We start from the raw sequence: 25,763 nt of genomic DNA on the forward strand, positions 1-25,763 counted from the left end.
CAAGCACATCAGACATACTGTGTATCCAGGTTGACGATGCCCAAAAGAGCTTGGCAGATGCAAATGCAAATCTTTTATGGAATTACATGCTTAAAACCCAGGTCCCAAAATTTCTGCAGATAAGGTTTCAAGGAACTGAAGCTCACTGTCAGAAATCACCAAATATACATGGAAAAAAGCCATCACAAGTGAGAGTCAATAGAAACAGTAAACTGTAGAGTCAGGTCAATGAAGAATGCAAATATTGCAATAATCAGAGAATGTAACACAAGTGTGGTTCATATGTTCAAAGAAAGACAAGAGGGGGATGAGAAAATGACAAAACATATGGAAAGCAAGATTTGGGAAAAGGTAAACAAACAGAATACTTAGAAACAAAAAAAGAATAATTAAAATTTTAAAACATTATCTATAGCCTAAATAGCAGACTGGACACAAATGAAGAGAAAATTAATATTCCAGAAAATAGACCCAAAGAAATTACCCCAAATGTAGGACAGAGACAAAAGGATGGAAAATATGAAAAATGTTAAGAGACCCAGAGGACAGTATGAAAACCCCCTGCATCTACCTAAATGAAGTTCCACAAGGAGAAAATTAAGAGCGTGGTGGAGAGGCAATATTCAAAATAATAATACGTGAGAATTTTTCAGAACTGGCAGAAAAACTGGACACCTTGAATCCAACATCAAACTAGGGCAGTACAGATGAGGAATATTGCAGGCTAATCTCATTCATGGATACATACATAAAGTCCTGAGCAAAGACTTATAAAATTAACCCAGCAACATATAAAGAAGATAATAGTACATTAAGGCTGGTCCGAGGCCATCTTTTCTTTCTCTCTTAGATCATTTTATCACACACAGTCTATGGGATTTAAATGTCATATTTATGCTGATGACTCCCAAGTTTCTATCTCTAGCCCAGAACTCTTCTTTCAGTTTAGGCTCAAGTGTCCGTCTACTTCAGTGTCACAGACATTCCAGCCAAAACAAGTCTAAAGTGGGGCCCTTCAGTTTTCCTCCCAAGTCTGTTTCTCTGGCCCTGGTTTACTTCCACTCTCACCTCCAGATCTTTCCCTTGGCTGTTCCCATTTCCCTTCCATTCTTTTTATCTAATCTATTCCTACTTGTTCCTCCACCAAGAAGTTTTTTCTCATCTACCCCTCCTCCCCCAAAACACAGTTAGTGTCCCTCTTCTGCCCTCCCATAGCTTCCTTCAATTTTTAGTGCAGCACTTATCTTGCAGTATTGTAATGGTTGTGTACTTGCCTGTCTCTCTCACTAGAAGCTTCTTGAGAGAGGGGCTCTTGTTTATTGAGAGAACATAAGCTGTGAGCACAGGGTCTGGCCCTTAGTTGTCAGTTGCTCAGTAAATATTAGTCTACTAACTGAAAGAATAGAGTAGGATAGATGTTTTAGTAGGGGTGTGTACTGGGAAATAAATGAGTTCAGGAGAGAGACACAGAGGGATGTCCCCCACCCAGTCTGAGAGATGCAGCTCGGAGAATGTTTGAACTGAGTCTGCTAATGTAAGTATAAGCTTTGTCTTTTTTTTTTTTTTTGAGGAAGATTAGCCCTGAGCTAACATTCATGCCCATGTTCCTCCACTTTATATGTGAGATGCCTACCACAGCATGGTGTGCCAAGCGGAGTCATGTCCACACCTGGGATCCTAACTGGCGAACCCCGGGCTGCCGAAGCGGAACATGTGCCCTTAACCACTGAGCCACAGGGTCGGCCCCAGCTTTGTCTGTCTTGGCAGGAAGGACTAGGGGGCAAAGAAGAACACTGGAGATAAAGAGAATGCCGTGGGCCAAAGCTCACATGGGGAATGTAGGCAAGGTACCTGGAGCTAAGAGCACGTATTTGGAAAGCACAGAAGTGTCTCCGGGGAGGTCGGGATCTCCAGAGCTTTGGAGGTCAAGTCTCAGATGTGGCCATTCTCCTTGGGGTGGGGGAGCCTCTGAAGGATTTTTAAAGGGAGACTTGCATGGTCAGGTTTATACCTCAGAAAGATCACTCAGGAGGCAGTGAGGAGAAGGGCCCAGAGGGTGTGGAATTGGACACAAGACAAGTTTCAGGACTTGCAGCCATCCAGTTGCTAAATGACAAGGGCTGAACAAGGACAATGATGGTTTGTTAGCAAGGAGGGGAACTGATTGTTCTGACTGGAATGCTGCGGGAAGGTGCTAGTGGTGAACCTGAATGTTCTGTTAGGACTGTCATTTGGGGGATTATCCAGCTGTCAGCACATTTGCTGACCTGGCCGGAGCTAAACTGATCGTGTTTGTGTCTCCCTGGAACCACTGCTGGAGTCAACGGAGACATCTCCCCCTCTCCAGAAACCATCTGGAGAAGGTCAGTCTGACCTGAGGATTTATTTTCATTAAAAAGTTCACAAAAGCACAGATTATTGCTCAGAAAGGGGGAGACTGCATCAACTTTGATCCTTTCTGTTGTTCATTGTCTTCTGCTGGTTTTATTATCATTTTGGCACCATTCTTGATTTTGAAGCTGAAAACAAATAGTAGCCACATGTCTAATATTAGTTAAATATGAAAAGATAACGTTAATGCTCAGGAATCTAATTTTGATGTTAAAATTAAAACCCATGCAGACTTTTCTTAGCATTTTTGAATGCTTATCGTGGGAGAGGTTATGCCTCATCAGGCTGATTATGCTGCATTCCTTTTTATAATATTCCTTTTTTTATGTAATGTTTTAGCAAATCCTAATTTATTAAGCAAACACAGTAATCTCCACAGACTGCTATCTAAATATTTAATTTATATACTGAGTCATACATCTGATAGGGTGGAATAAATGTGATTGAATTCATTAATATAGATGTTCCAAGATGAGTGATTTCCTTGTTGCCCTGTGATGATTTTCAGCTCAGATTTGCCCTGGAGCCCACTGGCTTTTAATGCCACACATTACTATTCCTTCTGTCTTTCATGGATAATGTTGTCGATACCGCTAAGCAAATAAGCACCGTCCAAGGAGCTGTGTGTGCGTCTCAGCTCTCAGGAGGAAGCCAAGTGAGCGGCGGGGATTGAGATAAGTGCATTCCAGTGGCCTTGCCAAGGGCCCAGGCACAGCTTTCTGTGCTGCTCTGCATCCAGCCTACCAGGCAGAGTTAGACAGCCCACAAGGCATGCTGGGGGACCGGGACACAAGATAGCCTCCAGAGGAAAAGAATTCTTTGTCTGAACAAGTGTTAGGGAGACTAGAAGAAAACTAAGACTGAGTACAACACGCTATACAAATGCATGTGCTAGCTTTTACTGAGCAGCGGGATTGCGTAGAGGTTAAGGGGGTAGACTTTGGACTCAACTTCCTAGTTTCCAATCTATGCCTCAGTTTCCTCACTGGTAAATGGGGATCCTAATGTTACCTCTCTCTCAGGGCTATCGTGAGGGTTAAATGAGTAAATGCACTTCGAGAGCTTAGAAACTGTCTGTCACAACATAAGCAGTTTTTCTCCTTTTTCCATTGGTGTCTGGCCCTCCAGCACAGGGTCTGGCTGAAATTCAACCCACTGCACTACACACTCACTGAATACCAACTAAGTGCCAGAACTGGGGCCAGGCACTAAGAACACAATGACAAAGAAGACACACTCTCTGCCTCAAAGAAACCAAGTTCTAGTAGAGGAGACAGACATGCAAATGGTGGATTCAATTCTGTGTGCTGAAAGGAGTAGCAGAGGAACATATACAGTTTCAGAGGTAGTAGAGTGGAGGGAGACTCAGCTCTGACTTAGCAGGTTTCCAAGGAAATGGTTTATAAAAGTTCTACCTACTCTGCTGGGTTTTGAGGTATGACTAGGAGTTGGATTGTTAGGAGTGTGAGTGATGAGGGAGAGTAAAGGGTTAAAGAAAGCAGAATGAAGAATAAGGGAGGAAAATATGCTGTATATTGCATCCCTTCTTTTTTGTTTTTTTGATTTGGCCATGATATTTACAGTTTTGGAGTATTACCAGTTCTTAAGCTAAGTTTGGAAACAGTTGAATGCCTAGTGGAAGCATCAAATTGGAGAATTCCCTCCTATTCTAGAAACTGGCATGCTGTTGTCTGGCTGCATGTGAACCGCCATTTATAGACCACTGGCTTCTCTCCAAAGATGGAGTCTAGACTGGGTCCGTTATTAGGCTTCTGAGGTGATCTTCTGGCCAAATCAAATCAAGAAACTGCATATCAAGTCCAAATTCTTAGCTATTCAGGGTTTCATTCTTTTGGGAGAAATGAGATGGCAAAAATTTGAGACAACTTATGGATTTCAAAATATAGCCATCGCCTCTGTGGGAGGGAGGCTGAAGGATGGGAGTACCAGTTCCCACAGGCACCGTCTCTGTTTCTTCTGCCCTTTGTCACTTGCCTGTCTTTCAACATACTCTCATAGCAAGAAATGGATTAAAAAACACTGTGGTTTCCAATTCATTAAAATTAAATGTGTCACATCTTACAAGTGAAAATACAATTTTTAGATGGAAAATGAAAACATTTTTCCCTCCTATTTTGCTATTACTAACCCTGCAGTCTCACAGTTGACAGTCTTAACTTTAAAAGGCTGTTTCACACAGATATGCACAGAATTCATATTGGGAGCATTAGGAGTGGTGGGGGGTGGGGAGAGTTCCCATGGCGTTCTTGGGGAAGCCAGGCTGTCTGAAGGGCCTCTGAGCTGACCATGAGAACCAGAACCCTTTTCTGATGGCCTGCCTGGCTGAATCAGCTGATAACCAAGACGGTCATAGGTCATTTTCCCAATGCTGTTAAACATAAAATAATATGTATTATTTCTAGTCTGGTCTCACTCTTGTCCCTGCTTCTACCTACTGGCAGGAGGAGAAAGATGGACCATTTCATTTTCCTTCCTAAATCTCTATCTCTTCTTGGATTCCCTGTCTTAATGATTTCACCATCTTCCCTTGTGAGTAATCTGGGAGTCAGCCCACACTTGTAATTGTCTTTACTCTCTTGATCTAATCAGTGACTACTATTTCCACCTCCTTAACCTTTTTCTTTTACAACTCTCCCTTTCTTATTCTCTTTGTGGTGTGTGGATAGATGGAGGCTCTTAATTGAGAAAAATCACCATTTTTACGTCACATTTCAAAACATCACCCATTTGGACTTCTATAGTAGACTATCATTGGGTCTTCCTGCCTTTGGTCTCATCTTCCATCCCAGATTTGTAAAACTGATTATGATTTATATTTTAGTGGCTCTAAGACCAAGTCTAAACTTCTTAGCATGGCACAGAGGGCCTTCTGTCATTTGGCTCCACCCTCTTCTCCACTTTTCTTTCTGTCCCTTCACATATATCCTATGCATTGGGCATACTTAACTATGAGTAATTCATCAAATATGCCTTGCAGTCTCTCTTCCTGCCTTTGCATGTGTTTTTCCTGATACTCGATTTTCTTCTCTCCTCTAATCTCCCTGTCAAACCCCTTCAACTCGTCTCTCTATGAATTCTTTCTTAAATCACCTGTGTCAGTCACCTTCTGGCAGGAAATAGCTCATTCAAAGTGGGTAACTTGAGGAGAGTTTAATAAAGAGAATATTTATGAAGATGTGGGCAGGATGTGGAGAGATCACAAAGGATGGGGTAGTAAGTACCCTAAGGCTAAGGTGGGGGGCTGTCATCTGCCCCTTCCCTGGGCAAGGGAGCTGTTACCTGAACCCAGAGACAAAGATGGATGTTTGAGAGATGCAGCCAGCCCACAGCCACGTGCCTCTTGTGTGGAAAGGAGCTAAGGGAACAAATTCCCTAACCCTTACTCTTCCCTTCCTTCAGTCTCCTGCCAGCACTCACCATTGGCTAAAATGGAAGGAGCAGGAAGGGAGAGGGCAGGGAGCCTTTGACATAGATCATATTGGTCAGCCTCCTGGGATACACAGCAGGATGAAGAAGATTAAGAAGTAGATCTGAAAGGCCAAACAGAAGCTATCTGGCGCACGCAAGCAGAAGTGATCACTTTGTGACCCAAAGGGCCTGGCTCACACTTCTCCTATCATCATTATAATGCCTCTTTGTAATTACTTGTTTGTGTATTTCTCTCCCCTACCATGTTATAACCTTTGGACAGCAGGAGACATGTGGTTTGTGTTTTTTTTAAAAGCAGTCTTTGTATTCCTGTTACTTCAGTGCCTGGCAAGCAGTAGACACTCAATAAATTTTACCTAAATGGAATTGTTTTTTCCAGAGAACCATGAAAAAATGACAGCCCTGGAAGGTGAGAGACCTGACTCTTCTCTTCTTGGATATTGGAGTGGAGGGGACACGTTACATGACACTTATGACGTCTCTTCATGCTCACTGTCTTCTTTGACATTTTCCACTTCTGTCCTTATTTTCTCCAGTCCCTTGGTCCACTTTCTCAAGGGATACCAATGTCTGGAAACCCTAAATCTGAAATCATTATCCAGCCACCTTGAGGAACTAAAAAAGAGACAAGACAGACCACTTCAGAAAAATAAGAACTTATTTCTTGCAGTTTCTATATCAAGTCCTAGCTGCACTTCTGCTATGGTTAGGCAAGCTGAACAACTTATAAACTTTGAATTTCCTCCTGGTTGATCCTTTCACTTAAAACCTAGAGCAGAGTCACCCCATAAGTAGCCTCTTAGCTGTTTCTTCTTTTGGCTTCTACCTCAGTCTCTACTTGGCCCTCTTAGGCTGAGGGTGTCCTAGGAAAAGATATCCCCAGCCTAAAATGTATCATCTGAAGACAAGTGAAGAGAGGACCTCCCTACCCACTCACCCCACATTTCAATCCTCCAATTGGAAGGTCCGTGTCCAGAACGACCAATGTGATGACTCCAGTTGGTTTCCCTTGTGCCCCAGATGCGTATCTGATCTCTACCTGGGTTTAGATTGCAGAGAAAGAGGCTGAGGGCTTGGAACCAAGTTTTGATGAAGAAAAGAGAGTCCTGATGAAAAAGAGCAAAACAAATTTCTTTGTGTAGTTTAGTTTCTGGATGGAGCTCCTTAGCATGACCCTGGAGTGAGTTTCCTATTTTTGGTGGGGACTACAGCTCACTGAGGATATCACTGGAACTTCATATGCTTTGGACTCCTCTTTTCAACCATTACTATCATTGAAGTCAGCATATCTTAACTGGGCACTAGATAGTCAAAACTCTTTTTGCTAGGAACTGTCTTCAGCACATAGAGGCATGTGGTAGTAGCATCTATGGTGATGAACCTCAGTCTTTTTCCCATGGAACAAGAGATAGGTTTAGAGGGGAAAATAGTGATATAGTTGAAGACAGAGAGGGGAAAGATGCAATAAATCTCTGGTGAGAGTATTCTAGCCTATGATGGGTGTTCTTGCTATGAACTTCCAGGTCTTTCCCTATAAGATCCCTTCATATACTTTACTTTAATTGCTTTTTTAATATCTGTCTCTTCCACTAGACTATATGTCCATGAAGGCAGAGACTTTGCCCTATTTATAACCCCAGTATTTAGCACAGAGTCTGACCCATAGCAGTTACTCAGCAATTGCTTATGTGAAATAATGGATTCATGCTATTTGAAGAACATCTTGGTACCAGTGGGAGGCCTTCACTTTGTTCAATAAATGGGGCCAAGTTTAGAGTATTGGGGGTGTGTAGTGTGGCCATGGGACGGAAGATTTTTTATTTCTTCTGACTTTCACGGGGGGATAAGTGTGCAAGTTATTTTCTTATACCTGTGTAACAGGACCCAGGCAGAAGAGATGACTATGATGTCACCTACTTATTCTGATCTGAAGACTCTTGTGGTCTCAAAATATCACCCCTTACCACTTGGGTTAGTCATTATCAGCCTCTGTCAACATGAAAATGTAGATCATAGAGTGGAAGCACTATGATTCTTCATGAGTCATGGACTTGTTAATTCTAACATCAGATAAGCTGGAATAAAGCTATGGTCCTGGGGCACAGGATAGCTATGTTTGATAAAAGTGAGGAAGAAAGGAGAACTTTTATATCTTGTTCCTCAGTGTAGGGTGAGCATAAAGGAAGGCACTTCTGTGGGGGCTGGAACAAGATTGGCTGGCCATCTGACCGAGGTGGAGTGGGCTGTCATGACAGAGCAGGTCTGGGTGGAACACTTCGGGCTGGGTGACTGGAGAGCCAGGAGAAAGTAGGATGAGGGGAGGAGTCTGCAAATATTTCAAATCTTACCTAGAACTCTGCTTGAAAATTTATAAGATGGGCTAGGACACCTGGGTCTACCTCTGACATCAATGGCCCTAAAGACACACACAGGCTCTGCATAAACCCAGATAGGAAACTGAAGCAGAATCAAGCCTGTTGGCCAAGATGGACTCAATACAGGTCATTGTGATGATGAGCACCTATTAAATATCTTCAAGACACTGTTTTGGATGATTGTGGGACAAACACAAGGCTTGTAAGACAACATCCTTTCCCCCTGGGGATCTCACACTATGGTTTTGAAGACTTCATAACAGAATATCAAACCAACCACTTCTTTACCTTGTATTTAAAATGTCTCAGTCTTTGCTCAGTCAATAACATAGACCATCTGCCTTCCAGACTCTTGTCAGAGAAAATACCCTCAAATTGTCAGCTCTTTAGCTCTGAGAGAAGAGATATTTAAGGAAGATAGTCTCTAAGGAATGGTTTTCAAACTTTTTTTCCCAAAGGTCTTTTTCTTCCCGTGATATCTTACCTGGAAACTCAGTGTGGGAAGGAGAGAAAAAAGGAGGTGCTCTGATTAAAGAAGATGAGAAGCCCCTGACACCAATCAGCCCCTCTTTGGTCCTTGAAGCACCTGCATGTGGCCCCACTGCCCCTCGGAAGTGCAGTTTGGAAGCCAAAGCTGTAAGGAAATTGCAAGATCTTTACTCCTTCCAAGTTCTGCCCGTATAAACATACAGTGGCAAGCTGCCGCCCGGACTCATTTAGCTTTGGTGCAAAACTGCCTTCTCTGAGTTATGCCCTTAGCTTACCCTAAGGGCAAGAGCAAGAATGGTCTTATGTTCTTTTCTCTTTATATATTTTTGAATTGATAAAAAAATTCATAAATTGTGTTACTTTTGTATTTTAAAAACAAAAACAAAACATAAACGGGTGATGTGATAAATGCAGTACCTTAGGAGGATGGATCCAGTAGTAGTCTTAGAATAAGTTGAAAATATTAGAGACTGCAGACAGAGAAGAGGTTGGAAGTGGTGTCATTGGAAGCCAAGGGTGAGGCTATATACACCTGGACCAGGGTGACGGCAGGTACAAGATGGAAGTCATTGTTCATGAGGCCCATTCCGTGTGAGGATAAATGGACAGAGGACTATCAGAGACATCAGGAGAACAGAAGGACAGAGAGGCCATGGTAAAAGTGGCAGAGGGCATCTGTAGGGAAATCCTGAGAAATGTGGTCAGTGAGGTTTGGACAAGGAGGGGGCTCACTGCCCTTTTGAAGTCAGCATCAGAGAGATCTGCCATCAGTGAGAGGAATATGCTCCCTTGTGTCATAAGGGTCATAGAGGTGAGGGGGATGAGAATGGATTGTACACTTGGAAGTGATAATATCACTCCTTGGGGATTCTGGGTACTGATAGAAGATGCTTCCTGCTAAAACTCCTTCCAGATGAGAGAGTTGCCTACATATTGAGATGATCTCTGAATACTGCAGTTTAACCAGAGCCTAGTGATTCAATAAAAATAATAATCATTTACATCTGTATACACTGTGAGTGATACATTTCTCCAAAGGAATTTCACATCCATTCTCTTATTTAGTCCTTTGAACAATTCTATGATGGAAGTAGAGCTGATAGTGTCTTGATTTTGTGGAAAGATAGAAAGTTAAGTACCACACTTGTAGTTAGTGGTAGCATCAATTCTTGGACCCGGGTTTTTGACCTGAAGCCCTGCACGTGGTCTACCTCACCCCACAGGCTCACCCAGTAGGGCCCCACAATCTTGTCTCTGTGGGTACGCAGCAAGTAGCAGACTTCAAATCATTCTGAGTTTCTGCTCTGTTTGGTAGTCTGCATGTCACCTTTCCAAACTTTTCCGAATTGGATATTGATATTGGCCTCTTGGCTCGAAGGGCTGTGTTTCATTTTTCCAATGTCTCAATTCTATTCATTTAGCTGGTATCTGGTCTCTCCTTATCCATATTTTATCCACATTAGCACTAGCTTGTGTGTCTGAGCTCTCATTTAATATGCACAGGCAGGTGTGGTCTGCATGTAGATGCCTTTGAGGATGTCTTCTTTGAAGCTTCCTGTCCTCCCATTCTGGATATTTTTGCTGGTCCTGTGGCCTGTCGCTGGTTCTTGTCAATGTGCTTACAGAGATGTCCTGTATATTTTGTGTAAATGTGACCTTTGCAATGTTTTTAAATTGGCTTCTTTTACTAATGAAAGGTGATTCCTCTTGTTTATGAAGCAGTGTGTGATTAGGCACTTAAAAATATACACACACATAGTGTGTGTGTGTATATATATGTATCTTATAGTATATATTATATCGTGTATATATATGTGTGTATATATATGTATGTGTCTATCTATCCACACATACACACATGTGTACATTGCATACGGAACTACGTCCTGAAGTCTATGTATGAGAATACCCGTAACAGTGATCTTGAATACGAAGTGTCTGTGGGAGAACATGGTCAGTTTGGTTTGTTCAGATCCCAAAAGAGTTATTTATACAAAAAGGAACTTTTACTTAGAAGCACTGAATTTGTGACATAGAAGTAATTCTAGAGGCCATCATGTCCAAACTCTCACTTTGTAGTTAAGGAGATGAAATTTATGGAATTAGCTTAACATCACCCAACTCACTATAGCTCAGCTGGGATTGGAGCCTAGGAATTTCCTAATCCCATTTTAATTCCTTCCCTAAGTCCCTTAATCTCTTCCCTACATGAATCTTCGTTTTCAGGAAATACCTAATTTAGGAGAGAAATTAAAATTGGAGTTTAACATCATCATCCTATAACATTTTATTGTGGGTGTTGCTCTAAATGATCATGTTTGATCCTGAATTCTCCTGGGACCACAGAGTGTCTAGGGACGTAGAAGACAGAGGCAGAGAATTAAGAGCCTCCCAGGTGAAAAGGAGGGTTTTCAATGTGGTAAGCAGAAAACTGGGGTTTGGGGCTATCTCTAGTCAGAGGCATCTCTTCCCTAGCCTTTGGGGAAGGAAGGCCCCACCATCGCCTTCTCCTCTCATCTTTCTATTTCCTCATCACCGCCTGCATATTGGAGCCAGCCTGCAGTTGTGCATGTAGATGCATGTAGATATGCATGTGGATGCATGTAGATGCATACATGTAGACACATGCTACTCTGCTTCATAAGTGGATATAATTGCCAAAGGGTCCTCTGTTCTCACCACCTGAGGCTGTCTTTTTGCAGTCACTCTAGGCCAACATGAGATGTTGGCATTGGGTAGTTAGATTTGCCCAATGTTGAAACAACGCTTGATTTATGCAATTTTGTCAAACATCTGGTAAAATAACTGGATAAAAACCAAGTTGGCTGAACCTATTAGTGTTTGAAACATCTGGCCATCTGAATTAGAAGCCTCAGTCTGGCCGTTGTGTGCTAATACAACGCATGTGGAGCACTAAACCGAGCCTTGCCCTTGTACAGTTTTGAAGTAATAAAGCATATGAACATAAACTTGCATAGAAATATGCAAGGGAATTCTTTCTAAATGAGCTTGCTGGTGGGTACTTTTTACCCTAGAGAGATAAAGTTGAGGGGGAACCCTGCGGTGGAGTTGGACCAGCACAGTGCTACCTCTGTGTCTAGGGGTGAGATGGGTAAAGGTAAGGCAGCTGGTACTTTCACATTGGTCAGTGGTGATTCAGACCATTTTGACCTTTGGCTGGATGGCTTGGTTACAACTAGCTCTTAACTGCTTAGTGGTTAATCAGTTCAACTAAATGAGAGGGACTGGTGGTGCACATAGGCATAGCCAAGGCTCTCTATTTTTGACATTTTATGGACAGAGCAGGTCTGGACTTTGTTGCTGCCTGGTGGTCTTGGAACCTAAGATAACTGAGCTGACTGAGTGTAATTATGTAAATACAGCCTGGTTGTCCCCAAGACCAAGTAGCCATAGAACCATTACTCCCTCTACTTGTTAATAACGTTTGTCATTAATTCATTTATTCAATTTTTTAACTTTGATTTTGAGACAATTTTAGATTTACAGAACAGTTACCTTTTCTCACTCTTCCCCTCCATCAAATACTTCAGTGTGTATTTCTTAAAAATAATAGCATTCCCTTACATAATCACAGTACAATGTATGAAAATCCTGTTTCTCATTAAACTTTCACCCATTAATTTTAGCATCCATTCATAATTCTTGCCTTATTAACTTTTGAATGACTAATTTAGTGAGTGTGTACTATATTTCAGCTATTGGACCAGACACATAGATTAAGACAACTCAGTCTCTAACCTCAGTCTATTAGAAAAAGCAGACACATAAACAAATACGTTATAGTCAGAGTGGCAAGTACAACAAGGACAGTGAAAGGGCAGTTCAGAAGAGGTCAGGAGGAACTCTCTCTTGGGAGCCAGGTAAGGGAGAACCTCACAGAGGAGGTAATTCCTAAAGGAATGTCTCCAATTAGAGCTGAGGACATATTTAGGCCTTATACATTATTGTGGGATATGAAGTCCTAGCTGCTCTAAATTTAAGACATCCCTACTACCTGCATTTTTTAATCCCAATATTTCTGTGTTTTCAAACTTTCTGACCTCTATCTACAATAGGAAATACACTGTACATTATGGCACACATGTGTGTTTGTGCACACACACACATATTCACTCATAGAAATACAGTCTCTTTACTACTTGTGATGCATTCTTATATTTTCTATTCTATTCTGTTCTACTCTGTTTTATTCTTTTCATCAATACAGAACTAATACATCCAATATGTGAGAATAAGGATATGGAATCTACATTTCTAACAAGTCCTCTGTGTCACTGATGCTGATGTAGGGTACTGGCCTAGGGAAAGGTGGGAAGTATTCTAAAACAACAGGAGTGGCCCCAGGGGGTTGTGTTTAATAGACGAGTCAGTGGATTTCAAAGTTTATCCATGGAGAAACTCTGCTCTAGCTGATATGTTAGATCTATGTAATCAGAGGGTTCATTTGCTCACTTAGAGCTACTGGCACAGGGAACAAAACCAACTCCAAGATTTCTTGAAACTCAGGTCCACCTGTGTTCATGAGTGGATGGTGGAAGCTGATGAGAACTCTTTGGAAAAGATGAGAAAGTTGTCCCATGACAGAGAAGAAAGGTTGCAGTGGGGAAGTGATTCATTTCATTCTAATACTTCATCCATCCCCATCACACTATTGTAGATGCTTAAGCTGCTGTGTTGAAAGGCATATGAAAGTGGGGAAAAAAGGATATCCAATCCTGGGGCTCTGTAAAGGGATTTCTTGTGCCTATATAGGATGCTTAAAAATGTGAACCTTTGATCAAGTGTCAGCTTACCTCCAATAGGCAGATTATTTCTCTCTGTAGCACATTTGACCCTGAATAATAAAGTCTTCCAAGTTCCCACAAACCAGATTGTCCTTTATTTTAAGGACACAAAACCCCAAAGTGCCAGGGCTACACAAAAAAGATACTGTAAAGTGACATAGAAGTTCATCCAGCAGTCAAGGAGGAGGATGGGGTACTCCAGAGTGAGCATCATGTGAAGAAGGCAAGAGGTGGGACACCATATGGTGCTGGAGTCATGAGTTTTGGAAATTGTAGCAGGAGGCATTTCTGGGGATCATGGAAGTATTTTAGAGTTTGCTAAGGGCACCTTAGACTTCATCTTGTAGTGTTAGTCAGTCAGATGAGGGTGTGAGATAGGAGACAGATTTGGTCATTCAGTGACTCTTCTTCAGAGAAGGAGGTACGAAGAAGGAAAGATCAGTTAGGTGGTAATTCCAGTGCCCTTACTAGGAGACGCCGAAGAGCTGAAAGCTGGGAGTGGCAGTGGGGATGATTGTTCTATCTTCCATCATCCTTCTCCTAACCTAGTCACTAGAGTGTAAACTCCATGAAGGGAGGGACTTACTTTTCTCTCTTCTCAATTTTCAGCACCTGGACAATTGCCTGGCATGTAGAAAACTATCAATACAAACTTATTTAATCAATATGTGTAGAATTTCGTCGTATCATTCACACAACCAATTCATTATATGGGAAAACATACCTTGTAGAATAATGTTTTGGCCTAAATCAGAGGTTCTTAATCCTGGCTGCTCATTAAAAACACTCAGAGAGTTCTTTAAAGATGGATAGCCCACTTTTCCCAGGTCCTTCCTGTTAGAGCTAAAAAGCATAGTAAGTCTCCGAAAGACAGAGGAACGACAAAGCAGTGAATTCCCTGGGTTTCTTTATTGCCTCCCATTTATCCTGAACTGTCAATAGGCATGGGCAAAAAAACTCCAAGAAAAGTCAGTCCCCTGGCCAAAGAACTGATAAAACTGTAGTCTGACAACAGAAAGCTTTTTTGGCAATATCACCTTACTCCAAGTAAATACCAGTGTTGAACTGTGCCTTCCCACACCCTCTCCATGACTTCATCTGACCTAGCAAGAGGTTGATCTTCCAACCCTACCAGTGGAAGCTTAGGTCACTTGATTCCCCTACTGAGTGGTGTCCTTAGGGAACAGAGAACTAAATTTTCTCCCCTACTTGTCATAAATAGGCAATTCTCTGATGCCCCTTCCAGGATAGTGTTTGCAGGGTGCAGTGGCAGGCTGAGCCTCCACCTCTACCTCGACCCAGCAACAATGAGGCAGATGGAGATGGTGAGAAGGGGGGTAGTTGACAGTCTGCTTCACCCCTTTCCCTTGTGTCAAAGGGAAAGAGTAAGGAGCTGAGCCTCTACCTCCAGCCTGCAGCAACAAAGCAGTGTGAGTCAGTCCTCTGCTTCCTGCCTCCCTGGTGTCAGCAGGACCAACTGAGGAGACAACAAGGTGATTTGAGTCAATGCCCCAGTTTTGCTGGGATGTTGTCATAGCAGTCAGGCAATAGCTGAATGTACACACCCACCTGGCCTTCAAGCTGTACTTCAACAAGGAACTAGCCACTAAAAAAGAAGATTAAATAGGATCCCTAGTCTCATAATATAATATCTAAAATTTCCAGAGTACAAATGAAAATCCTGTCATGGGAAGAACCAGAAAAATCACAACAAGAATGAGAAAAGACAATCAACAGGTGCCGACACGGAGATAAATCAGATGTTGGAATTACATGACAAGGGTTTTAAAGCATCCATCATAAGAATATTTTCACAAGCATTTATGAATTCTCTTGAAACAAAATGAAAAAATAGAAATCTCAGCAAAGAAATAGAAATTATAAAAAACAATTCAATGGAAATTATCGAATTGAAAAATACAATAACTAAAATAAAAACCTTGCTTGATGGGCTCAGTAGTAGAGTGGAGATGACAGAGGATAGAATCCATGAACTTGAGGAAACATCAATAGAATTTACCAAATGTAAACAAGAGAGAGAAAATAGCCTGGGGGAAAAGAAGAGAGTCTTAGGGACCTAAGGGACAATAACAAGAGATCTAATGTTTGTATCATCAGCGTCCCAGAGGAGAGGGGAAAGATGGTGAGATTGAAAAAGTATTTGAAAAAATACTGACTGAAATCTCCCCAAATTTGGCAAAATACATAAACCTACAGATTCAAGAAGTCAAATGAAGGCCAAGTAGGTAAGATAAACTCAAATAAATCCCTGCCAAGATAACATCATAATTAAACTTCTGAAAACTACAGACAAGGAAAAAATCTTGAAAGCAGCCGGAGAGAAGCAATACACTTTTTATACAACCAATTTGAATGACCTTGTATTTATAATCTGGAAGTCAGGAGGCCAAAAGGAAGTGGCACAATAAATTTCAAGTACTGAAAGAAAAGAATTGTCAGTCATGAATTTTATATCCACAAAAATATCCTTCTGGAATGAAGTTACGGACATTCTCAGGAGAGGGAAAACTGAAAGAATCTCTAGCTAGCATACCTGCCCTTAAAGAATGACTAATGGAAGTTCTCTAAACACAAAATAAATTATGGGAAAAGAATATTTGGGAACAAACGGGTAGGTAAAATAAAAAGAGTAGATATAAGAGAATATTCTATTTCTTATGAGTTTCTTAAATTATGTTTGACTATTGAAGTAAAAATTTTAACACAATCAGATGTAGTGTTCAATATATGTAGAGGAAATACTTTTGGCAGTTACATTGAAAAAGTGGGGAGGAAACAAGTTATCTATATTCAAAGTGACAGAATGTTAATACCAGTAGACTGTGACAAGTTACATTTGCACATTGTAAGCCACATAGCAACCACTAATAAAATTATATAAAGCTAAATACCAAAATTTACTGTAAATAAATCAAGGTTAAATTTTTAAATGTTCAAAAAATCTGTTGGAAGTCATGAAAAGAGAAATAGAAGAACTAAATCAGAGGAAACAGACAGAAAACAAATAATAAAATGGCAGTCTTAGCCCTAACATATTAATAATTAGTTTAAATATAAGTGGTCTAAATATACCAATTATAAGACAGAGATTAGTAGAGTGGATTAAAACATGTTCCAACATAAGCTGGCTATAAGAAATTTGCTTCAAACACAGCAACACATTAGGTTAAAATAAAAGGATGGAAAAAGTAACAGGCAAACACTACTAAGAAAGTAAGAGTGGCTATGTTAATATCACGTAAAGTAGAGTTCATGGCAAAGAAAGTTCCTAGAGACAAAGAGGGACATTATATAATGATGAAACAGCATATCACCAGGAAGCCATAACATTCCTAAATATCTATGCACCAAACAACAAATCCTTAAATGCATGAAAGAAAAGCTGACAGAGCAGAAAAGAGAAATAGTGCAGAGCTTTAACACTCAACTCTCAACAACTAATAGAACTACTAGACAGCAAATCAGTGAGAATAAAAAAGAACTGAACAGCACAATCAAGTAACAGGATCTGATTGACATGTATAGAACACAGTGCCTAAAAACAACAGAATACATATTTTTCCAAATGTCCATGTAACAATCATCAAAATAGACTGCATTCTGGGCCACACACACAAAAAAATCCTTGAAAGAATAGAAATCATACAGAGTATGTTCTCTGACCATAATAGAATCAAACAAGAAATCAATAACAGAAAGGCAATAGGAAAATCTCCAAACACTTAGAAATTAAACAATATTTTAAATAATCCATGGATCAAAGAGAGAATCTCAAAGGAAATAAAAGAATACATATAACTGAATAAAAACGAAAATACAACATACTAAAATATGTGGGGCACAGCTACCATAATTTATAGCACCAAAAACTTATATTTGAAAAGAGAAAAGTTCTGATATCTATAATTTAAGTTCTTATCTTAAAAAAAGAAACTAGAAAAAGAAGAGCAAGTAGGGGGAAAGGAAATAATAAAGAGTAGAATTTAACGAAATCAAAAGAAGAAAACAAGAGAGAAAATCAATGAAACAAAATTTTGAATAAATCAATAAAATTGATAAACCTCTAACAAGACTGACAAAGGTAGAAATGGAAAAGATACAAATTACCAATATTATGAATGAAAAAGAGGATATCATTGCAGATCCTACAGCCATTAAAAGGATAATAAGGGAACACTATAAACAACTTTACGCTCATAAATTTGACAGTTTAGAAGAAATTAATCAATTCTTCAGAAACCATAAACTATCAAAACTCAATAGAGATAAAATAGACAATGCGAGTAGTTCTATAACTATTTAAAAATTTGATTTTTAATTTCAAAGCTCCTAAAAAAAGAAATCTGCAGGCCCATATTATTTCACTGGAGAATTCTACCAAACATTTAAAGAATTAGCATCAATTTTATGCAATCTCTTCCAGAAAATATAAAAGGAAGAAGCACTTCCCAACTCATTTTATGAAGTCAGTATTATCCTGTTATCAAAAATAGACAAAGACAAAAAAAAGTCTACAGACCAATATCAATCATGGACTTTGACACAAAGATCCTCAATAAAATATTGTCAAATCGGATACAACAATGTATAAAAAGGATTATATATCATGACCAAGTGGGATTTATTCTAGGTGCCCAAGATGGGTCAACATTCAAAAATCAATCAAAAGAATTTATAGTATTTCTGGCTAAACAAGAAAAATCGATGGATATAATCATACTAATTGGCACAGAAAAAGCACTCTACAAAATCAAGCACACATTCATGATAAAAACACTCAAAAAATAGTAAGAGAGGGAAGCTTTCTCAACTAAATAAAGAGCATCTACTAAAATCTACTGGAAACATCATACTTAATATTGAAAAACAGAAGGATTTCTCTCTAAGGTTGGGAACAAGGCAAATATATCCACTTTCACCACTCTTACTTAACGTAGTACTGGCAACATGATCCTTACAAGGAAAAATAGATAAATTGAACCTAACCAAAATCAAAAAACCTTTGCTCTATGAAAAACCCATTTCAGAAGACAAAATGATAACCCACAGACTAGAAGAAAAATATTTATAAACCACATATCCAGCAAAGTTTTAGTCACTAGAATATATAAAAAACTCTTCAAAGTAGACATTTAAAAAATAAACAATCCAATTAGAAAATGGGCAGAGAACTGAAGACAATATGCAGATGGCATACAAGTACATGAAAAGATGTCCAACATCATTAGCCATCAGATAAATGCAAATTTAAACCACAATGAGATATTCCTACTCACAGAATAGCTAAAATGAAGAATAGTGACAATAATAAATGCTGGAAAAGATGCAGAGAAACTGGATCAGTCATACATGGCTGGGCGAAATGTAAAATGATACAACCGCTTTGGAAAACAATGTGGCAATTTCTTGTAAAATTAAATATGCAAATACACACAGGCATTTATCCCAAAGACATAAAAACACATTTTCACACACAAAATATCTATATGCAAATGTTCCTAGGTGCTTTATTCATAATAGCCTTAAGACATGAAACAGCCCAGATTCCTTTAACAGATGAATGGTTAAACAAACTGTGGTACATCCATTCTGTGGAACACGACTCAGCAATAAAAAGGAACAAAGTATTGATAAATGGAACAGTTTGAATGTATCTCAAGGGAATTACGCTGAATGAAAAAAGCTAATCCTAAATGGTCACGTACTGTATGTTTCCACTTGTACGCCATTCCTGAAATGACAAAACTCTAAAAATGGAGAACATTTAGTGGTTACCAGGGCTTGAGGATGGGGTGGAGGTGGTAGTGGGCGTGGCTATGAAAGAAAAACAGGAGAGATCCTTGTGGTGATGGAACTTTTCTTTGTCGTGACTGTGCCAATGTCAGTATCCTGGTTTCGTTGTTGCACTATAGTTTTGCAAGATATTATCATCAGGGAAAACTGGGTAAGGGTTCACAAGATCTCTTTCTATTATTTCTTACAACTGCATGTGAATCTATAGTTATTTCAAAATAAAAATTTAATAATTAAAAAAACTCGTAAAGCTTCCAAAAATACTGAAGCTTGGATCCCCAACATATCCCTCCTTCCAGATTCTGATATAGTTGATTTTGGGCATCCAAAGTCAAATTCTATTTTTCAGTTTCCCATGAGATTCTAATGTGTGGTGAGGGTTGAGATCCACTGGTCTGATTTTGAATTGGTTTAGTCCACATGGTTGGGGAGGCAGTCTCATCTAGCCACAGGTTGATATCCTTTCTTCCTCCATTTGTGTCACTTGACTTTAATGAGCTTTCCAAGTGTAAGGGCTGTGTCTGTGAATCGCTGGTCCAGCGCCTAGGTCTCTCAGATAGGCACGTATTTTACTGATGCTGAGGATGATGGTGATACTGCTGATGGTGGTGGCGGGTAAGGTGGTGGTAACAGTGAAATCATTGATCTAATTCTACTTCTATTGCCTATTTAGGTAAACCTGAAGAATGAAATTATAAAATTTCCGTACCTTTTTCATATTGGATCTGAAAAGAATCTGAAAATGGGAAAAGAATAAATAGGCATGCTGCCTTCTCTTGAATAAATCATAGATATTGGCTCATGCATTCTGAACATATGTTTGGTAACAGTTATGAGTTGAGCATATGTTGTTTTAGGAGATTATTTAAATCTTACTCTAAATCCAAGGGAAACTTGTCTGAATATAAAGAGGTTGATAAAGCGCTCTGCGCAACCAGAGGTGCTGTCATGAATTCTAGGCATTTTTTCCCAATTGCATTGAACCATGTGCGGGTTTTCTGAATGTAATCTTGGTCATCTTCATTGGTCCAGGGCTCTTATGAGAAGCTGTTTTACTGAAATGGATGGCTATTACTCTTAATTGTTAGTAATTTGTTTTTAATTAGGATGTTAGTTTCATTATAAATCAAAATTTATAGCTGTTAGGCATAGATAGAGGTTGCTGTAGAGGTACTGGCCGGGCCCAGGACTCACACAGCAATCGTTTGTTGAGTGCTCGTCATGGGCAAGGCACTCTGCTAGGCACGGGGTTGCACAGATAAATAACTCTCCCAGGCTCCTGGGATGTTATAGAGTTCTAATTACTTGGGAACAAATTAATCTTTATAAAGACTAATATTACTCCTGGCATAATGCATATTTTCTGGCATGCTGGGTCAATTGGTTTTAGCTTCTCCTTAAAAGTTATAGCTCTATAGTTTTCTTTTCCTTCTTGTTTAAACCCAAAAAGTACTCCCTGCTGGCTCCATCGCCAAAACCTGTAACAGTGCTTGCCATACATGGCATCAGGCACCTTCCCCTTCCCAGCCCCTCCCTCCCACCTCCAGGCATCATCTCCATTTGTGCACTTCCTTCCCACCACGTGCAGTGGGAGAGGTCTTTCACCTCCTGTCCACAGCTCATTCTGTCAAGTGAACTTATTCCATCCGTTCTGTCATCTCTGTGATTTCGCTTCATCAATTTTTGCCTCTCTTTCTCCTATAACTTCAACCTTTCCTGTGCCTCTGAAGGAAAACATGCTCAACTCTTATTCTCAGTGTAATTTTTGAGCCTCTTTAGTGCTCCCTCTAGCTATTGGCCTGTTTCTCTTCTTCTTCCATTTTCATCAAAATTTCTTGGAAAAGTTGTCTTCAACTCACTATCCCTATTTCCTAATCTCCCATTCACTTCTCAACCCATGCAATCTCGCTTCTGTCTCCCTCAATCTGCTAGAACTGACTTCTGTCCATGCTCATGCTTCTGCCTACGGTGCAATTTCTCTGAAGGTCTCCACTGTGAAGCTAGTTCTCTCAACGTCCTTGGGTTGGGTGCCCCTCTTCTGACCTCCTGGGAAATCTTTTTCAGGGAGCTCACTATTCATTAGCCCTTTCATGAAACTCTGAGACTCTTGAAGGCATCTTTGTATGTCTAACCCCTAGTCCAGCATCTAATAAGGTAGACACTCAGTAAATGTTTGTTTAATGAATGAATCAATAAATGAATGAATGCAAACCTCAATCTGTCTCTACAGCTCAGTTCTTTTTCAGGTATTCCTGAAACATACAGCCTATGATATACTGAGTGTCTGGAAAGTTTTATCAGACTTTCAAATTCAGTATATCCAATATTAAACACCATGTTCTTCTGAAAACTGACTTAAGTTCTAGATCTTTGTGAATAACACCATCATCAATTTCATTAGACAAGAAAAAAAGTCAGCCTTCCTAGACTCTTCCTTTTCTCCCACTCACTTACTTGAATCAGTCACTAAGACACACCAATTTATCCTTCTAAATATATTTCGAAATCATACCCTCTCCTCTATTCTTTCTGCTGTTGCTTTAACTTAAAAATACATCATCTCACACCTCAACAATTTTAATAACCTCCTAACAGGTAGCTCAGCAGCCATTATCTTCCCCTCCAATTCTTTATCTACACTTCCTTGGCAATGCTTATTTTAGAACTCAAATCTGATTCATTTATTCAATAAAAATTTATTGAGTACCTACTAAATTCCAGATGCTATTTAAGGCACTAAGGATATTGTAGGGAACAAAACAGATAAACTCTTTGCCCTCATGGAGTTAATACCCTACTGAGATCATATTGCTTCCCTAGTTATGACCATTCACCAGTTCCTAATTGCCTGCATGGTAAAATGAAATAAAGAAAACTTAAAATGACACATGAGATTCCTTCACCATCCAGCCAGGTAGCTCTCAACCTGTTGTGTGCATTTAAATCACCTGGGTCTTGTTAAAAATGTGTCTTTGAGAGCCTCTTCTTAAGAGATTCTTACTCTGTAGGTCTGGGGTGAAGCTCCCGAAACCCAATTAGACTCCTGAGTGATTTGAATACAGGTAGTTCACGGGATACACTTTGAGAAATAGTCTTTGCTTACCTCTTCAGCCTCACCTCCTGCCACTTCTTCCTGTCCATATTATGTTTTAACAGTATGAACTATTTTAGTTCCTTAACCACAGTGTGATATTTCTTACTTCTATGCACTTGCCTATACTAGTTGTATTAGCTTAATTAACACCAGTTGCTGTGACAACAACAACAAAATCGCAGTGACTTAATGCAATGAAATTTCTTTCTCTTTTACTCAAAGTTCAATGTAGTTATTCCTGAATAGTTACATTTACTAGGTGTCCCTCTTTCAAGTGGCCACTCAGGCTCCTTCAAGGGGATCTAGGGTCCTTCTGTCCTGAGGTGCTGCCAATATGTGGCCTCCAGTGTCTGTATGAAAGGAAAAGAATATGGGGAAGAAAGGCACCTTGAACACTTAAGCACCACAGACTGTAAGGGATAGGCATCATTTCTGCTCACATTCGGTTGGTCAGAAGCAGTCATGTGGTCCCCCTTAGACGCAAGAGGGACTGGGAAATGTAGTCTTGGACGGGAAGCTTCTTCCTAGCCAAAATTTCACTCACAAATTTTGCTGATGAGAAAGATGTCCCTGCTACCCTCTGCCCCTCTGGTCACTAACTATCCACATGCCTCCTTATCCCCACACATGGCACAGATTCACTTCCTTCCCAACAAGGGCTGACCCAAAGTCCTATCTAGTCATTGTGTCCAGCTCCATGATTTCTGAGCGATGTGCCATCTTCTCCATCAGGTTCAGATGTGGCCTTTCTTGGCTCAGCAACTTGTGAACTAAAAGGACAAGTTATCCTTCCTACCCCCATCCCACACATCTAATATGCAATGATGGAGCAAGGACAGGGTAACCTCGGTATGGACTCTTATTTGGGAAGAGGAAGCATAGAAGGCATAGGACAGCGACTGGTCCTTGGCAGTTATGGAGCCACAAGCATTTTGAAGGACTCCTACCTTGATGGTGGAGGAATTGTCTTGTTTTGTCTTTGATAGCACTCTCTGGAGACAGCTCCCTTGTCCATTATTCTCCTTTGCCCCTGGGCCTGTCCTCTGGGAGGTGTTTTTCTCCTTCTTCCTTCTGCATGTCTTCCTTGGCCATATCTGAAGGAGATGTTTGGGGGACTTGCCTTCCTTGCAGACTGCAAAGCTTTTACTCCCTTTTTCCTGCTCATGCAAACTAGAAGACTCAAAGTTATTGTAGCACTGGAATAGTCAGAGACTTTTGTTTGGCAATAACATTTCTTCAAAGCTTGGTAGTCTTCTGATCTGTTTGCTTCTGGTCAATTCCAGGTGCCTGTGAGCATGCTTAAGGATTACTAGATATAAGGCTTGATACTGATTTATTTCATTGCTTCCTTTCCTCCACGCCCCTTTCTATTTCAACCTAACAATGACCATCTTAAGGATATCTGAACCTATGCCTGGGATAAGTAGAACCTTAATATGATCTTTCCACTGAGCCACTTTAATCAATCAAAAGAGGATTTAAATGTTTGTGGTTCGAGACCATTTTTACTTTTTAAATTCCCATTTCTTACTGTTTGGAGTCTTGGAGCAGTCAGCCTTTCAACCACGCAAAGCCTTACGTATTTGCTGTCTATCCTCTCTCATTTCTACTTGCAAGTCAGCCAATTTTTTCCAGACCAACTTATATTACTAACACTGTTTTTCAGCCTCTTCTCTTAGAGCTGTAGACAGAGTAGGCTTGTCTGCCTCCCTCCCCACCATATGAAAAAGTTTGACAGGTGTTTTGCCTCTAAATAACATGAACTGCCATCTTTCCAACTTATGATATCAGTTTTCTTGCCACCTGGGAGCCAAACCAATGTCACATTGCTCTATGTCACTCTTCAATAAATATGTAATTCCAGTTGCCCCAGACCTCACCAGCCTGCAGGTACCAATAGCACCCCATTAATAATATTAACTCTAAAGCCCATGGATTATGTTCACAGTCCTGCATAAAGGATTGGCAGAGCCCATACTTATGGGAATCATAATGGATTTCCAAACAGGTTGGCTTGCATTAGACTGCTTCTGCTCTTCTTCCGGTATCCTCTGGGAACTGCATGTTGATCTAGCTTCCATTATTTCCTGCCAGACACCTACTGGACATTTCTGTGTCCACTGGGGATCTGTTATCTCCTGAGAGCATCTCAGTTTCTGCTTTTCTATCTTGCCCTTCCATAAGGAACGTAATTTCTTGTGCCAGAGGAGTACTGTATTTTGCACTGATTTGTCTCCTGCACTTGATGTCACTCTTTGATGTCATTCATAGTGCCCACGTACCATGTTTCAAAATTTCCTCATGTACTTTTGCTGTGACAGTCTCTGTTGATAGAGCACAGACCACACCATCCAATCTGTCCTTGGTCCAGATGGCACCTCCTACTCATACTGGCTTTTTCATCTCTGTCTCCAGGCAGGGTCACAGAACTTTCTCCTTGCTAGTCCTCTTCTCCTGGATAAATAAACTTATTTAACTGATCCCTGAGAATCCCCAGGCTTACGCTCCTAGATGTTTTAAAATCTAAGACTAGGTTCTCCTATGGCCCTTCCTACAAATACACTGTGTCACATGAGTGGATAAATGTTCTCTCTTCCTAGATTATCACTCTTACTTTGTTTTGCCAGAGAACTCCTATTCAGTCTTCAAAACCCTAGTTCAGGGGCCAGCCCTGTGGCTGAGTGGTTAAGTTTGTGTGCTCTGCTTTGGTCGCCCAGGGTTTCACCTGTTCAGATCCTGGGCTTAGATATGGTACCACTCGTCAGGCCACGCTGAGGTGGCATCACACATGCCACAGCTAGAGAGGACCCACAACTAAAATATACAGCTATGTACTGGGGCAATTTGGGGAGAAAAGGCAGAAAAAAAAAGAAGAAGAAGATTGGCAAGAGTTGTTAGCAGAGGCGCCAAACTTTAAAGAAACAAAACAAAACAAAAACCCTAGCTCAAAGATGACCATCTTGATCATCCCAACCACTTCCACCCCTCATAAGAAAATTTCATATCCTGCTCTGTGCTAACTCAGTTTGTACCTTATTACGCTGATTGGTGAATATTCACTTGCTTGTCTGTCTCTTCTATGTTATAATGAGATCCTTAAGTATATTCTGTGTCTTCCACGAAGAAGGTATTTGGTCAGTGTTCATTGAGTTTAATTTCACTAAATTCCCTTTCTTAAAGCACATTTCATCTTCACAGGTGGTGAAGCCTTTTCCAATCCAGTCTCTCTCCCCATCATCCGTATGTGGATTAACTGCCTCCAGCCAGCTTGTGGAGCCTTCTGAAGCGAATGAGGCGCTATGTGATTCTGAGAGTTGCAGAGCACCTAAGTACGTGCCCACCACC

General features: G+C 40.4%; 1 protein-coding gene across 10 annotated transcripts in view; it reads left to right on the forward strand.

Annotated features, from left to right (window-relative positions):
- Positions 1 to 25,763, forward strand: part of THSD7B (thrombospondin type 1 domain containing 7B) — a 1,030,427-nt gene that overhangs the window by 138,925 nt on the left and 865,739 nt on the right. For 7 of the 10 annotated variants that reach the window (XM_070240790.1, XM_070240789.1, XM_070240796.1 and 4 more), the window contains one exon: positions 25,617 to 25,747. The exons of 2 other annotated variants lie outside the window; for them this stretch is intronic. The gene's annotated coding sequence lies outside the window, so the exon portion shown is untranslated. Of the gene's footprint in view, positions 1 to 8,674; positions 8,853 to 25,616; positions 25,748 to 25,763 lie in introns of all 10 variants that reach the window. One more of the 10 variants, XM_070240788.1, reaches the window with a different exon arrangement.

The sequence above is a fragment of the Equus caballus genome, chromosome 18, assembly GCF_041296265.1.
Source record: "Equus caballus isolate H_3958 breed thoroughbred chromosome 18, TB-T2T, whole genome shotgun sequence".
Taxonomy (NCBI): Eukaryota; Metazoa; Chordata; class Mammalia; order Perissodactyla; family Equidae; genus Equus; species Equus caballus.